The sequence below is a fragment of the Bos javanicus genome, chromosome 9, assembly GCF_032452875.1.
Source record: "Bos javanicus breed banteng chromosome 9, ARS-OSU_banteng_1.0, whole genome shotgun sequence".
Taxonomy (NCBI): Eukaryota; Metazoa; Chordata; class Mammalia; order Artiodactyla; family Bovidae; genus Bos; species Bos javanicus.
In genome coordinates this window covers 53,905,471-53,921,825 of record NC_083876.1, presented here as the reverse complement: position 1 = coordinate 53,921,825, position 16,355 = coordinate 53,905,471, and positions in this window count along the sequence as shown.

Below are 16,355 nucleotides of genomic sequence, written 5' to 3'. Positions count from 1 at the left end.
ATCATATATTCTACAAACCTAGGACAAATTGACCAGTATTGTGATGAGGAGGAAAGAAATATTATGTCTATCTACTTTCCTTTCTTCATATTCTACTTTTACCTTAACCAGAGTCTAGGAACTTCATTTTTCTGTGATAACTTCCCTGAGATCTAAGATTAACTTTTCCTAAATTTACTATATGCAGAACCAGGTTTATGATAGTATTATATGCTCTATGAAGAAGTACAATATATGAGATCCTCTGGAGAGATTGATTGCCATCTACACTTGCTCTACACAGAGAATCTGAAAAGACCCCTATCCAAGACTAAATGTTGGTTAGGAAAAAACTGGTCTCTTACCCACCATTAGGTTTTAATACTGTTATACTTTCAATATCTTAAACACTAACAATAATAAAAGGATTACACTTTTGGATTTTAATTTCTTCCTGGATATTTGACTATGAGAAGGACATTGTAATTTTTAACTTCAGATCATTTTATGAAACATTGGTTCAATATCAAAGTAATGGATGTTATCAAAATATCTCTACAAAATGTCTGGAGAACTATTGTGGACTAGGTATTCATCTGATCTGTTTGCCATAGAAAAATATTATGGATTGTGTGGAATAGACAACAGAAATTTATCTTCTAACAGTTTGGAGGCTGGAATTCTAAGATAAGAGAGCCAGCATGGCCAGGTTCTAGAAAGGCCTCTCTTCCTGGTTTATAGAGAACCATGTTTTCATCATGTGCTCACATGACACAGAAAGCACATGACAAAATCTCTGGTGTCTCCTCTTACAAGGGAACTGAACCTACATCATGACAACCCCACTCTCATGACCTCATCTAAGTACTTCCCAAAAGCCCTACCTCCAGATACCATCACTACAAGGGGTAAAGCTTCAACACATAAATCTGCAGGGCAAACACATATTGAATCCAGAGTGAACTACATGCTGCTACTGCTGCTAAATCACTTCGGTAGTGTCCGACTCTGTGCAACCCCACAGGCTCCCGGTCCCTGGGATTCTCCAGGCAAAAGTACTGGAGTGGGTTCCCATTTCCTTCTCCAATGCATGAAAGTGAAAAGTGATAGTGAAGCTGCTCAGTCTTGCCAACTCTTAGCGAACCCATGGAATACAGCCTACCAGGCTCCTCCGTCCATGGGATTTTCCAGGCAAGAGTACTGGAGTGGGTTCCCATTTCCTTCTCCAATGCATGAAAGTGAAAAGTGAAAGTGAAGCTGCTCAGTCTTGCCGACTCTTAGCGAACCCATGGAATACAGCCTACCAGGCTCCTCCATCCATGGGATTTTCCAGGCAAGAGTACTGGAGTGGGTTGCCATTGCCTTCTCCCAGCAAACCACACAGCTGGGTACTATTTGAACTAGAAATTAGAATAAGGAATTTTTGACTTGAGGTAAGACGAGAACTTATATTTACTTTCTTTAATACATTTTCCTTAATATCAAAGACTTTTGTGTAAAAATATCAACTATTCAGTAGTGGCTTCCAGAAAATGCACAAGTGATCAATGAATGGTATTTAGTGTGAGGGCTACTGAAAGTGGGAGCAGGATGTCCACTTATAAGAGCGAACAGCTTGGCAGGATTATTGAAGAAGTCCTTATTTTTCATGTTTCCCTATGTGAATTTTCTCTCCACTCCCAGAAGGAAAATACAGTTTTTTGTCTTTTTTTTAAAGTCTAAACTATTCTTACCCAAATCTACTGCTCAAAGAGTAATAGGTGAGGTTGGGAGAAGAAACTGGGTTCTGACTCATGAGTCATATATGAGATCTCTCTTAAAGCAACTTACCCTCAGAAATTAGGCTTTTTCTGCTTATGTATGTGCATTCATTAAGGTACTCTTGGAGGCATATTATTTGGGCAATTGAAGAATTATGAAAGCCTACGTTTGGCTGTGGCTCTGAGCCGTATTTTCTAATTCAGCTTTATCAATAATAAAACTCATATTTCAGTATCTTAGTGTATTAGTCCATTCAGGCTGATACAACAAAAATACCACAGACTGGGCGGTTTAAACAACAAACATTTGTTTCTCACCATTCTGTAGGCTGGGAAGTCCAAGAACAAAGTGCAGGCTGATTTGGTGCCTGGTGCCAGCTGCTTTCTGGTTCATAGATTATCATCTTCTTGTTATATCTTCACATGATGAAAGGAGTGAGAGAACCCTCTGAGGTCTCTCTTATAAGGACATTAATCCCTTTCCTGGAGGTGCCAAACTCATGACCTAACTATCTCCCAAAGACCCCAACTCCTTATACTATCACAGTGGGGACTGGGATTTCCACATGTGAATTTGGAAGGGATACATTCAATTTATAACAATTAATTTCTTTTACAGTTTTTTCAATTTGTTAGAAATCATACTGGAGAGAAAAGAATGAATAGTTACCATTCCTAAAGCTCAGTTGCTAAAATTTGTAAATCAAGCGGTTCTTCTATAAAGAGAAGAATGTTTTATAATTACATACATACCCAAAAGGCACCAGCCTAATTTTTGCTGAACTCTCTAATAGTGCCTTGTTGTTCCTTACAAGACTAACAGTGCTTCATATTTGTTCATCTTTTCCAAGTTTTTAGGTTGATCATACATCTTTTCTCCCTTGATCTTTGTAGACCTTGTAATCTAATCAGGCAGGTATTTTTGCCTCATTTTATACATGAGGTAATACGAATTTGGAGAATCTAAAAGTGGCATCATAAGAACTAGAAAATGATTGAGATGGAAAATGGAACCCACACTTGTAACTGTGAATTCACTGCCCATCAACTCATTAACTAATTAATAAACTAGTTCAATAAAATCAATTGTCAGACACTGTGCAAAGTCCTACAGATACATTGATGAGCTACATAGACATGATGACTGCTCTTACAGACAGTTTACAGCCTAGAAGGTAAAACAGATCATAACATTTTAAAGTTATTAAAGTTAAAAATGTACAATCATAGGAGAAAGTCAGGATGTTAGGGATTACAGTAGAGAACACCTAAGCCAGTCTATACCTTTGACACTTCTCTAAGTATCAAAGTGTCAAAGTGTCAAATTAAATAGAATTTTAATGCCAACAATGTATCCAAAGGTCATCACTGTTAGACATAAAGGATCAGAGTAGCTACTATATATTTCTATCTAACAAAAACTATTATAAGGACACTCCAGTCATTCTTCATTATTTAACCTATTCATAATCATTTGATACAAAGGATACAAACATGAATATGACATGGCTTCCATCCTCAAAGCACTCACAACCTTGTGGGAGAGACATATCTGTCAGTGTATAATTGCTACAAAATAGGGCACGTTTTTGATGAATATGTGTGCCAACTGCAAGTATCCAGAGGTATCACTAAGATAGTAAACTTTGAGCTAGTTCTTGAAAGATATGTAAAAATTGGTCAAGTAAAGAAGATGATGATATACACAAAAAGAGACAGAATGTGAAAAGACAATCTATTGTTAGAATTGTGATATATGTAGAAGATGGAAAATGTTTAATTTGCTTTCACTGCTGGATACTTCGAAGGAATATATAAAGAGGTCCAGAGTTCTATGGGGAGTTATGCTGAGGTGAGATTGCAAAGACAGAATGATTATAACCTTAACAAGGAGGCAATGGAGCCATTAAAGAACTTTAAATATAGGATTATTATGAAGATATTTTAGGATTCTGCATTGTAGATGGGTTGTAGTAGAAAGACCCATGCAGGGAGACTAATTAGGAAGCTGTGGCAATAGTCCAGTCAAGAGACAAACGAAGTCAGTGAGTGCAGATAACAGATGCAGAATTTAGAACACTTTCTAAAAAATTTTTTTCAGTGCTTTAGTGTTTGTGATGAACAAAAGTCATAATGATTAATGCTTAGATACTACAAGCATTTTAGGTAGAATAGATATCCAGGTATGGAACTGTGGCTATGGTAATAATTTAACTAAGTGTGACCATTGAGTATTTAGTGATACCAATAATAGATTTTTCCAGAGAGTTAATTGTATTACTTCAAAACTCCTAGAATATAACTTGGTTGAACTGAAGTTGAACTTCAAGATTTGAAGGATAAGAAGATCATGGGTTTCAACATTGGAATTATATCTTATTGCAAGAGTCTATAGTCTGAGTACAGGAGTTTTGGAAGCAAGCATCTAAGCAATATAAACAAAATAACTAGTCTCTGGTTAATCTTACTTTTGGGTAACTAGTGTTCTAACTTTAAATTTAAATATTTTATTTTACTAAGATGAGTACATTCTTTGTTTTTACTAGATAGGATATAAATTTTACACAACTTATGTGTGTAAGGAATACAGATTACTGCATTTCTTTTATACTTTAGTTTTTAAGTTAATCAAATAAGTTGCTATTTTTAGGAAAAATACTTGTACTATGTAGCCAAAATCAGAAATAACAATTTAAGCATAGAATTGGTGATCCTCACTGTTTAATTTAATGTATTCTAAAGAGCCTTCATACATGTATTAAATATAAATGTAATGAACTTCTGTAAATTATTTAAAAATAAAATTGGATGTTAAAGTCACATAAATAATTTTTAAATAATACAAAATATTGTGACAATGAATGAATATATAAAGCCACTTCATGCTTAAATAAAAATTTTAAGCTAAAAAGAGCATTTTCATTTGAGTATCTTTGTAAAGTACAAAAATACTGTCAAATAAATGTAGGGAAATTAGCAAATAGATGACAATAGCTTTTAGAAATAAATTTTCCACTTTTTCAAAATAAAATTGCTAAAACAGTTGTAAAATCCTAGTTGTAGATTTTTGACAACATACTCCCATGAGAGTTTCCATCTATTTCTAAAGAGTTTAATTTTTAAAGTAACTCATGTTAGCTTTGCAGGAGATGTTAGTTGAATCACACATAAATCATCATCAGAAGTACCTATTCTATTTTAAGCTCAGATGAGGTTCAAAAGGAGTGCATGAAAGGGCAGGGCTAAAAATTCACAAGAGAGCAAATCTGCTAAGAATGCAGCTTCTGCAATCAGAAAGACTCAGGTACCAGGCTTGTTCTAGCACTTTCTGGCTCCATTGCCTTGAGAATTTAACATTTTATGCCTAATCTCCTATTTGTAGAATTAGCCTACTAATGACACCCCACTCCAGTACTCTTGCCTGGAAAATCCCATGGATGGAGGAGCCTGGTAGGCTGCAGTCCATGGGGTCGCTAAGAGTCAGACAGGACTGAGCGACTTCACTTTCTCTTTTCACTTTCATGCATTGGAGAAGAAAATGGCAACCCACTCCGGTGTTCTTGCCTAGAGAATCCCAGGGACGGGGGAGCCTGGTGGGCTGCCATCTAAGTGGTCGCACAGAGTCGGACAGGACTGAAGTGACTTAGCATAGCATAGTGATCATAGGGATGTCAAGAAAATTAATGATATGAAAGAAGTACATATATTAGCATAGTACCTAGAACATTATAGGTGTCCACTAATAGCAGTCAGCAATTTTTTTATTCTTTTTTAAATGACAAAGAAAGTGGAAAGAAAAGTCAAAGGAAGAAAGGATAATAAAAATAGCAGTGAAAAAAAGATAGATTACTCATAAGAGTCAATTATTTTGATAACAGACTTGTCAAAAGCACAATGAAAGGAAGAAAATAGGAAAATATTTTTGAACTACTGTGAGAAAATAACTGTCTACCTAAAATTATGTACTCAATAAAAGTATTTTCAAGGACAAGGATGAAATAAACAATTTTTACATGAATAAATCTTGAGTGTTTTTGCCAAGGATTTTTCAATAACAGAAATTCTAAAGATTATATTTAGGGAGAATGAAAATGACCCCAGAGAGAAGAATAAGGTGGTTAAACGTGAAAATCAAACCAAAACTGTCATTCAGTTAGGTATACACATTGAAAAAGTCTATATGTGATGACGATTAATTTATAGGGTCAAAATATCAGAAAAAAAAGGTTTGATGACAAAATAATGTAAATCCAGTTGCCCAGTGTCTACCTGCCTGACAATGTATCCTTCATTAGATTTCTTCCTATCTCTGTCTTACTTTTCTACTCCCTTACTTTTGCTACTATCACCTACTAAATAAAATACTTTTATTCAAAATTTAGCATCATCAACAATTAAGATAAGTCAAAACCACAATGAAATACTAGTAGATATAATTTTAAAGGCAAATAATGAGTGTTGACAATGATAAACAACATGTGATATATCTATCCAATGGAATATTCTGCCCCCAAAAAAGAATGATATACTGATATACAGAATTATATGGTTGGACCTTGAAAACATTACAGTAAATTTCAGAAACCAATTACAAAAAAAAAAAAAAACATATTCTATGACTGTATTTATATGGAATATCCAGAATAGCAAGCTCTTTAGAGACAGAATATAGATTAGTGGTTGTTAAGGGCTAGGGAAGGGTGAGGAGCTTTGGAACTTTTGCTAATGAGTATATTTCTTTTCGAGTGATCAAAATGATCTAAAATTGACTATAGTGATGACTGTATAACTCTGAATAAAATCATGATCATTGAATTGTACATGTTTAATAGATGAATTATATCATACATGAATTATATGCATACATTACATTCTCAATAAAGCATACATATATTGATGTATTAAATCAGTTATTTCACAAAAATGGAAAAAACTGCCAATGCACTTATAGAATGTTGTTCAATCATACTAAAAAAAAAGCACAGAGGATAACAGTGAAATAATATTTAGCATGAACTAGATAGGCAAAACTTAAAAAGTCTGATAACGCTAAGTGTTATTGAAAATGGGGATAAAATAGAAAGACTGCTGCCAGGAGCTGGGAGAAGGGGTGAATGGAGAAACTGTATGGATACAGAGTTCCAGTTAGGAAATATGACAAAGTTGAGATGGATGCTGGTTGTGACACAATGTGAAGGTACTTAATGTTAGAGAAATGGACACTTAGAAGTGGTTAAAATGGTAAATTTTGCCATGTATATAACAGGTTCTTTAAAAGAAGAAACAAAGAGAAGGAAGGTGGGAAGGAAAAGCAACTGGAAATCAATGGAAATCTTTATCCACTGGTGTCAGAAGTGTGTATCAGAAAAGAAGTTAAAAAGTGGAGAACCAGATTTGGAATCTGACATGTGATGCAGATCCTTCCCCTCCTATCGGTATCTTCTCACCTCAGCACATCTGTGATGCCCTCGCTGGCTTCTTGAGCACAAGAGTGAATACTTCCCTGCCTGGAGGTCCTGAGGAAAGTTTTCTCTCATTCCTATTCAAGGAAGAATCACTGAATTGAAACCAGGGAACCACAGACTTCTCTCTCTCTTTGACTTCATTCTGTGTTCTTTGCTGTCCCTAAGCAAGCATGCTTTCTTGCCTCTACTTTCTCTCCTCATTTATTAAATTGGTTCAGTTCAGTTCAGTTCACTTCAGTCACTCAGTCGTGTCTGACTCTTTGCGACCCCATGAATCACAGCACACCAGGCCTCCCTGTCCATCACCAACTCCCGGAGTTTACTCAAACTCATGTGCATCAAGTCAGTGATGCCATCCAGCCATCTCATCCTCTGTCGTCCCCTTCTCCTCCTGCCCCCAATCCCTCCCAGCATCCGAGTCTTTTCCAATGAGTCAACTCTTCACATGAAGTGGCCACACTATTGGAGTTTCAGCTTTAGCATCAGTCCTTCCAATGAACACCCAGGACTGATCTCCTTTAGGATGGAATGATTGCATCTCTTTGCAGTCCAAGGGAATCTCAAGAGTCTTCTCCAACACCACAGTTCAAAAGCATCAATTCTTCTGCGCTCAGCTTTCTTCACAGTCCAACTCTCACATCCATATATGACCGCTGGAAAAACCATAGCCTTGACTAGACGGACCTTTGTTGGCAAAGTAATGTCTCTGCTTTTGAATATGTTATCTAGGTTGGTCATAACCCTCCTTCCAAGGAGTAAGCGTCTTTTAATTTCATGGCTGCAATCACCATCTGCAGTGATTTTGGAGCCCCCCAAAATAAACTCAGCCACTATTTCCACTGTTTCCCCATCTATTTCCTATGAAGTGATGGGACCAGAGGCCATTATCTTAGTTTTCTGAATGTTGAGCTTTAAGCCAACTTTTTCACTCTCCTCTTTCACTTTCAATAAGAGGCTTTTTAGTTCCTCTTCACTTTCTGCCATAAGAGTGGTGTCATCTGCATATCTGAGGTTATTGATATTTCTCCCGGCAATCTTGATTCCAGCTTGTATGGAACATGAATGAGGGGAGTCTACACTCAGGTATGCAATGCTAATATCCTCACTTTCTACCTACAAGTATCCCTCTCTTTGGCTTGAATTGTGTGGTATCAGAGTTGAATAATACTCTCTTTAATTCTTAGATTTCTGACTTTCATCTAGAAATTTAAAAAAAAGTAGGTTTGATATTGAATAAATCAAGGAGAGTAGCATCAGTCTTTCCCTTCCTATTGCAAGGAGACAGAAAAAATTAGCCATAAAATTATTTCTGGTTCATCAAGAAAAATATAGAGCAACAAACACAATTCTATCTTGATTCTGAAGTTTGAAGTGGAAAAGAGGAATTTGGAGAAAATATTGTGTTTTTGTTCCTATGAATTGTCATTATTGGCACATTCATTATGTTATAAGAAATAAAAAATATTTAGTTCTTTTAAGGTTGCTTGGAATCAATACATTTGGAATCAAATAAGAGATTTAAAGAAAAAACTAGCCATTAAATATCTATTAATACCTTTCAGATGCATTTCTCATTAATGTCAATAACTTCCTTTTCAGGAGTTTTATCATATTTCCCACAGGGGATGCCTATAGGGTAATAAAAATACAAATGAAATAAAAGACCTTGAAATAGTAAAATGAATAAATTAAATTTTTTTAAAAATAAACAGTATCAGTGTTTGAGTTCTAGCTAAAATTATATCATTAATAACGGGATCTTGGAAAATCTGGTAACGCTATGTAGGTTGCAAAGTGATCTGTTCAGTTCAGTTCAGTCTCTCAGTCACGTCTGACTCTTTGTGACCCCATGGACTGCAGCAAACCAGGCCTCCCTGCCCAGCACCAACTCCTGGAGTTCACTCAAACTCATGTCCATTGAGTCAGTGATGCAAACCAACCATCTCATCCTCTGTCATCACCTTCTTCTCTTGCCTTCAATCTTTTCCCAGAATCAGGGTCTTTTCCGTTGAGTCAGTTCTTCATATCAGGTGGCCAAAGTATTGGAGTTTCACCTCCAGGATCCTTCCAATGAATATTCAGGAATTATTTCCTTTAGGATGGATTAGTTGGATCTCCTTGCTGTCCAAGGGACTCTCAAGAGTCTTCTCCAACACCACAGTTCAAAAACATCAATTCTTCCATGCTCAGCTTTCTTTATAGTCAAACTCTCACATCCATACATGACCACTGGAAAAACCATAGCTTTGACTAGATGGACCTTTTTGGCAAAGTAATGTCTTTGCTTTATAATATGTTATCTAGGTTGATCATAACTTTTCTTCCAAGGAGTAAGCGTCTTTTAATTTCATGGCTGCAGTCACTATCTGCAGTGATTTGGAGCCAAAAATAAATAAATAAATAAGTAAAAAAAGTCAGCCACTGTTTCTATTGTTTTCCATCTATTTGCCATGAAGTGATAGGACCAGATGCCATGATCTTAGTTTTCTGAATGTTGAGCTTTAAGCCAGTTTTTTCACTCTCCTCTTTCACTTTCATCAAGAGGCTCTTTAGTTCTTTGTTTTCTGCCGTAAGGGTGGTGTCATCTGCATATCTGAGGTTATTGATATTTCTCCTGGCAATCTTGATCCCAGCTTGTGCTTCATCCAGCCCAGTGTTTCTCATGATGTACTCTGCATATAAGTTAAACAAGCAAGGTGATAATATACAGCTTTGATGTACTCCTTTCCCTATTTGGAACCAGTCTGTTTTTCCATGTTCAGCTCTAACTGTTGCTTCCTGACCTGCATACACTGTTACACTGCACACACTGCATACCCTGTTACACTGGAAGATATCTAAGATATTCCAGTTTTAATTTCAGAGTCTTTACAGTTTTGTCAGGTATTTAAATTAATGCTTTCCACAATGTTAAAATCTACACCTTAAGAAATAACTGCATGACTGCCATATGTTTTCAATCTATTATTTGGAGTTTTGTAGACAAAACTTGAATCATCAAGCATACTTAGATTATCCCCACTTCTTAAGCAATAAAAGATGCTGCTTTGCATAGAATCTATTATTTCTATATTTCAAAATATGTTTATGTTTGGCTTCCTGCTAAGACAACATATTCACTATGAATATCTTAGCTTTTTATTCTCTTCCTTCCCAATATTTCTTATCTAGTCACTTGTTATAATGAAGGACCAATCAATAAAAGAATGTTAAGAAGAATGTTAAGACTCCTGATGAAAGATAAAGAGGAGAGTGAAAAGTTGGCTTAAAACTCAGTATTCAGAAAACTAAGATCATGCCATCTGGTCCCATCACTTCATGGCAAATAGGTGGGGATACAATGGAAACAGTGACAGACTTTATTGGACTATATCACATGTCCAAAATCACTGTAGATGATGCCTGTAGCCATGAAATTAAAAGATGCTTGCTCCTTGGAAGAAAAGTTATGATCAACCTAGAAAGTATATTAAAAAGCAGAGACATTACTTTGCCATCAAAGGTCCGTCTAGTCAAAGCTATGGTTTTTCCAGTAGTCATGTATGAATGTGAGAGTTGGACTATAAAGAAAGCTGAGCACCAAAGAATTGATGCTTTTGAACTGTGGTGTTGGAGAAGACTCTTGAGAGTCCCTTGGACAGCAAGGAGATCCGACCAGTCCATCCTAAAGGAAATCATTCCTAAATATTCATTGGAAGGACTGATGCTGAAGGTGAAACTCCAATACTTTGGCCACCTGATGCAAAGAACTGATTCATTTGAAAAGACCCTGATTCTGAGAAAGATTGAAGGCAGTAGGAGAAAGGGACAACAGAGGATGGGATGGTTGGATGGCATCACCAACTCGATGCACATTAGTTTGAGTAAGCTCTGGGAGTTGGTGATGGGCAGGGAAGCCTGGCATGCTGCAGTCTGTGGGGTCGCAAAAATTTGGACACAACTGAGCAACTGAACTGAACTGAAGACTGCCTTATGGTTCATCTGTAAAAGAAACTTTAGGAAAGAGGTATATTTAGATTTTTTCTACTACATTCATCTCTTGCTGGAGACTGGAAACAGAATTCACTAAGTTCAGTAATCTTCAATAAAATATATAGTCCATAGAGTTATGTTAAGTCTAAACACATCCTTCAGGACTGGAATGTGATTCTCTGCATGTTGGAGTCTCTGCTATCTAGCACCAGGTGAAAAATATGACAGATTTTCTATATAGCAGTGTTCACATGTCAATCCTAACTCCCTAACTATCCATGCCCCCTCATTCTTTCCCTATGGTAACTGTAAGTTCATTCTCTAAGTCTGTAAGTCTGTTTCCATTTTGTAAATAAACTAGTTTAAATAATTTTTTTTAGATTCCACATATAAGGGATATCATATGATGTTTGTCTTTATCTAAGTTATTTCACTTAGTATGATAATCTTTGGGTCCATCCATGTTGCTGCAAATGTCATTATTTCATTCTTTTTTACAGCCGAGTAATAGATGGCTCGATGGCATCACCAATTCGATGGACATGAGTTTGAGTGAACTCCGGGAGTTGGTGATGGACAGGGAGGCCTGGCATGCTGCGATTCATGGAGTTGCAAAGAGTCAAACACGACTGAGTGACTGAACTGAACTGAACAGAAACTGAATTTAACTGAAGGAAGCAATGACATGAATAATAATAATAATAAAAACAGCTTCAAATCAATTAGGCCAGACACATTTTGAGTACTTTGCAAAAGTCACCCCATAAAAGTTACCAACTTTACACAGATGTTTTAAATAATCATTCTGAAACTGCATTTGTTCAAGGGGAAAGAATACCACCCTACAGAATTCATTAATGTATTAGAGCCAAGTTGCATATCTCAGGCTTGATAAACCAGTTTCCCCTCAGATTCAAGGTTTGGTCCCATGTTTATTCAATCTCATAATTTGCCTGGAACTCAATGTTTTCTCTAAGAACTTTGGACTTCATTACAGGGTAGGAAAATAAAACTTGTGGGTTAATAGAAATGAACATGGGCTATGTATTGTAAGATTTGCAAAGTTGTAGAATTCTGAATTTATAAGAACTTGACTGCCTTCTTTGAGTGTTCATTGATTACAATTTTTAAAAAGGAATCAAAGAATAGATAGTGAAAAGTGAATATGGTTCATTCAATCCCAGCAGCATTTTTAAACACTGGCTAAATATACAGTCATCACAAGCCAACAGATTTAAGTTTAAAAAATAGACATTATGAAAATGAATTACTGAATATATCAAAGTTTTATATTACTGAGTTCCAAATACATTGTCCTTTGGCCTAAAATTTATAGACTCATCCAGGGAATATTTGCTTCAGTTGAATTGTCAACTGAATATTCTTCAGGAATGTTCTATAAAAGGGCATCATGTTTCTACTCCGGAGGATCTACAACAAATATTTATGGAGCAGCTTCTATGTGCTGAGCATTGTTTTAGGGTAAAGCCCTGGACAGAAGGCTTCAACTACACTTGAGAGCCACACCCTAGTAAACTATTCAAACAGATATAAACCCTCCCAAAGTAAATAAAATGTGTATAATTAAAAACAAACTAACATAAACAAATAAATAAATAAGATATATTCATGTAAACAAATAAACCAACGGGATTTCCCTGGCAGCCAAGTGATTAAGGCTTCACCTTCAATGCAGGGAGTATGGGTTCGACCCTTGGTAAGGAGCTAAGATTCCACATGCCTTGTGGCCTAAAAACCAAAACATATGACTGAAGCAATACTGTAGCAAAGTCAGTAAAGATTTTAAAAATGGTCCACGTCAAAAAATTATTTTAAAAAATAAACCAAGTCTATGGGAAAAAAAAAATTTGATGAGTTTGAAAGCTATTACAAAGATCTTCTCTGAAGAGGAGTCAGTTACATGAAGATGGGGTGAAAAAAGCATTCTAGGCAGAGAGAAAATCAATTGCCAAACCTCAAGTAAAGGTTTGACTGATCTTGTTTGCAATACAGAGAGACCAGTGTTCCTGGAATTTACCACATAGAAGAAGGGAGGCTGGAGATGAAATCAGTGAAGGAGGCTGAGATCAATCAGGTCCTGTCTTCCAGGCAAAGGGAAGGAAAATGGATTTTACTTGACTTGAATTACAAAGAGAAACCACTGAAGTGGGGGAGGGATGAGGAGCTTCCAATAGCCCAGGTCCACCTGGAGGGTAAACTAGTGCTAATGACCTCCTCCAACAGTGTGATTGTTATTCTGTTTCTAAAACTGAGGCAAGTACTAGCAACTCCTGCATTACAGAAATCTGTGAAGACAAAGTGTTATTCACTTAGTTGTGTCTGACTGCAACACCATGGACTGTAGCCCGCCAGGGTCCACTGTCCATGGAATTCTCTAGGCAAGAATACTGGAGTGGGTAGACATTCCCTTCTCCAGGGGATCTTTCTGACCTAGGGATCAAACCCTTGTCTCTTGCATGGCAGCAGGCAGATTATTTTTACCATCTGAGCCACCAGGAAGCCCAATTACTGTGTAACAGGCATTCAATCAAGTGCTTTGAATGAATTACCTTATTTAATTTCACAATAATTCTGGGTTATGTATTAATATTTTTTTTTTGGTTTGGAAAATAAAACAGAGAGATCAAACATCTTGACCCAAGACATACAGTTGGTACATGCCAGAGCCAAAATTCAAACCAGGTCTGTCTCCAACTAAAAACTTAACCAGACAGTCATGCTGTTTCCGTGATCATGAAAAGGGAAGCAAAGTGATAGTAAAATGGAAGGAAAAAACAATAGTCACCAGTAATCCAGAGTAACTTCACTGCATCTAAAGCATTGACAGGAACTGATTCAAAATTAGCCATACTTCTAAGATGATAGTAGTTTCTCAAATAAAATTTAATGTAACCTACTTTTGTGCTTGATAATGTCAAGTTTCTTTTCTCAGTTAGGTCTAAAGACCTAAAAAGATCCTTAATACCAATAGTACTTTGGGTAATATTTATATAAATGTATCGATACAGTCTCAAAGTTTAAAAATTAATCAGCTGGATTTTTTTTCACAGAAATACAAAATAATTTATTACTTTTGTCTACTTATTACTTTCTGTCTAATCATCTATTCTGTCCTACTGGTTTGACAAAACTGGTCTTTTATTTTGGCATAAGGTAAACAAGTATTACTCAATAAATTATAGGAAATTGGATCCTTCAAGGCATATTTCAGAAACAACAAGTTCTTTTCACTCATTTATAAACAGTGGGACATACCCAGCAAGTGACAGGCCATTACCTACAAGTAGATTAATCACATTAAATATGCTTCTATGTACCATTAGAAATATTGCCTAAATAAATCACTTTATTAGAAAATGGGTGAACTGAAATAGTTAACATCTCTAAAATTTTCAGTTAGCCCTTAGTTTCCATATTTCTTATAGTGATGGTTGAATTCAAATAGACCACAGTTATAAAATAACACTGGAGAAAATTCACCGCTGGCACCAGGATTAATACAGTGTTCACAAATACGGTGAATACTAAATATAGGTATGGTGTGACTGCTAGAACCAGAGTTCACAAATATGTACAAAAGTCACAGACTCTCCCTTAAGAAGCTGTCATGAAGTATCAGCTCTTTACCTCTGAAGAAGCCATAGAACCTGACTATAGATGAAAAATCAGTGATCAGAGTCAAGATTACTAATGTTGCGTACAAACCAATGATATGTGCTTCTTGTAGCGCTGCACTGAGGATCGAGCATAAGGTCAGTGGCATTCTTTCCAAAAATTCATAACCTGAACCAAAGAGGAAACTATTAGACAAATCCAAAATGAAAGAGAAGCTACAAAAATCACTGGCCTATACTCTTCTAAAATATCAAGATCAATAAACACTAAGAAAAGTCAAAGAATTTTTCCTGATTAAATGAAATTAAAGAAATAGGATTACTGAGTGCAATGAGTATTCCAGTTTGAGTCCTGGACCAAGAAAAAAAAAATGGCTATACAAGGCATTATGTGAGAAATTGATGGAATTTGAATAGAGACTGTGGATTAAATATGAACTCATGAAAGATAAAAGATGATGTAAGAACAGGTTTTTGTTCTCTAAAATTTAACTTCTCCTATAGAAGTATGACCTGTCTCTTGAGAAACCCATATGCAGGTCAAGAAGCAACAGTTAGAACCGGACATGGAACAACAGACTGTTCCAAATAGGAAAAGGAGTACATCAAGGCTGTATATTGTCACCCTGCTTATTTAACTTATATGCAGAGTACATCATGAGAAACGCTGGGCTGGAAGAAGCACAAGCTGGAATCTAGATTGCCGGGAGAAATATCAATAACCTCAGATATGCAGATGACACCACTCTTATGGCAGAAAGTGAAAAGGAACTAAAAAGCCTCTTGATGAAAGTGAAAGAGGAGAGTGAAAAAGTTGGCTTAAAGCTCAACATTTCAGAAAACGAAGATCATGGCATCTGGTCCAATCACTTCATGGGAAATAGATGGGGAAACAGTGGAAACAGTGTCAGACTTTATTTTGGGGGGCTCCAAAATCACTGCAGATGGTGACTGCAGCCATGAAATTAAAAGATGCTTACTCCTTGGAAGGAGGGTTATGACCAACCTAGATAGCATATTCAAAAGCAGAGACATTACTTTGCCAACAAAGGTCCGTCTAGTCAAGGCTATGGTTTTTCCAGTAGTCATGTATGGATGTGAGAGTTGAACTGTGAAGAAAGCTGAGCGCAGAAGAATTGATGCTTTTGAACTGTGGTGTTGGAGAAGAGTCTAGTGAGTCCCTTGGACTGCAAGGAGATCCAACTAGTCCATTCTAAAGGAGATCAGTCTTTGGTGTTCATTGGAAGGAATGATGCTAAAGCTGAAACTCCAGTACTTTGGCCACCTCATGCGAAGAGTTGATTCATTGGAAAAGACTCTGATGTTGGGAGGGATTGGGGGAAGGAGGAGAAGAGGACAATAGAGGATGAGATGGCTGGATAGCATCACCGACTTGTTGGATGTGATTTTAAGTGAACTCCGGGAGTTGGTGATGGACAGGGAGGCCTGGCGTGCTGCGATTCATAAGGTCGCAAAGAGTCGGACACGACTGAGCAACTGAACTAACTGATAGAAGTCTACTGGCAGCCGTGAAATTAAAAGAC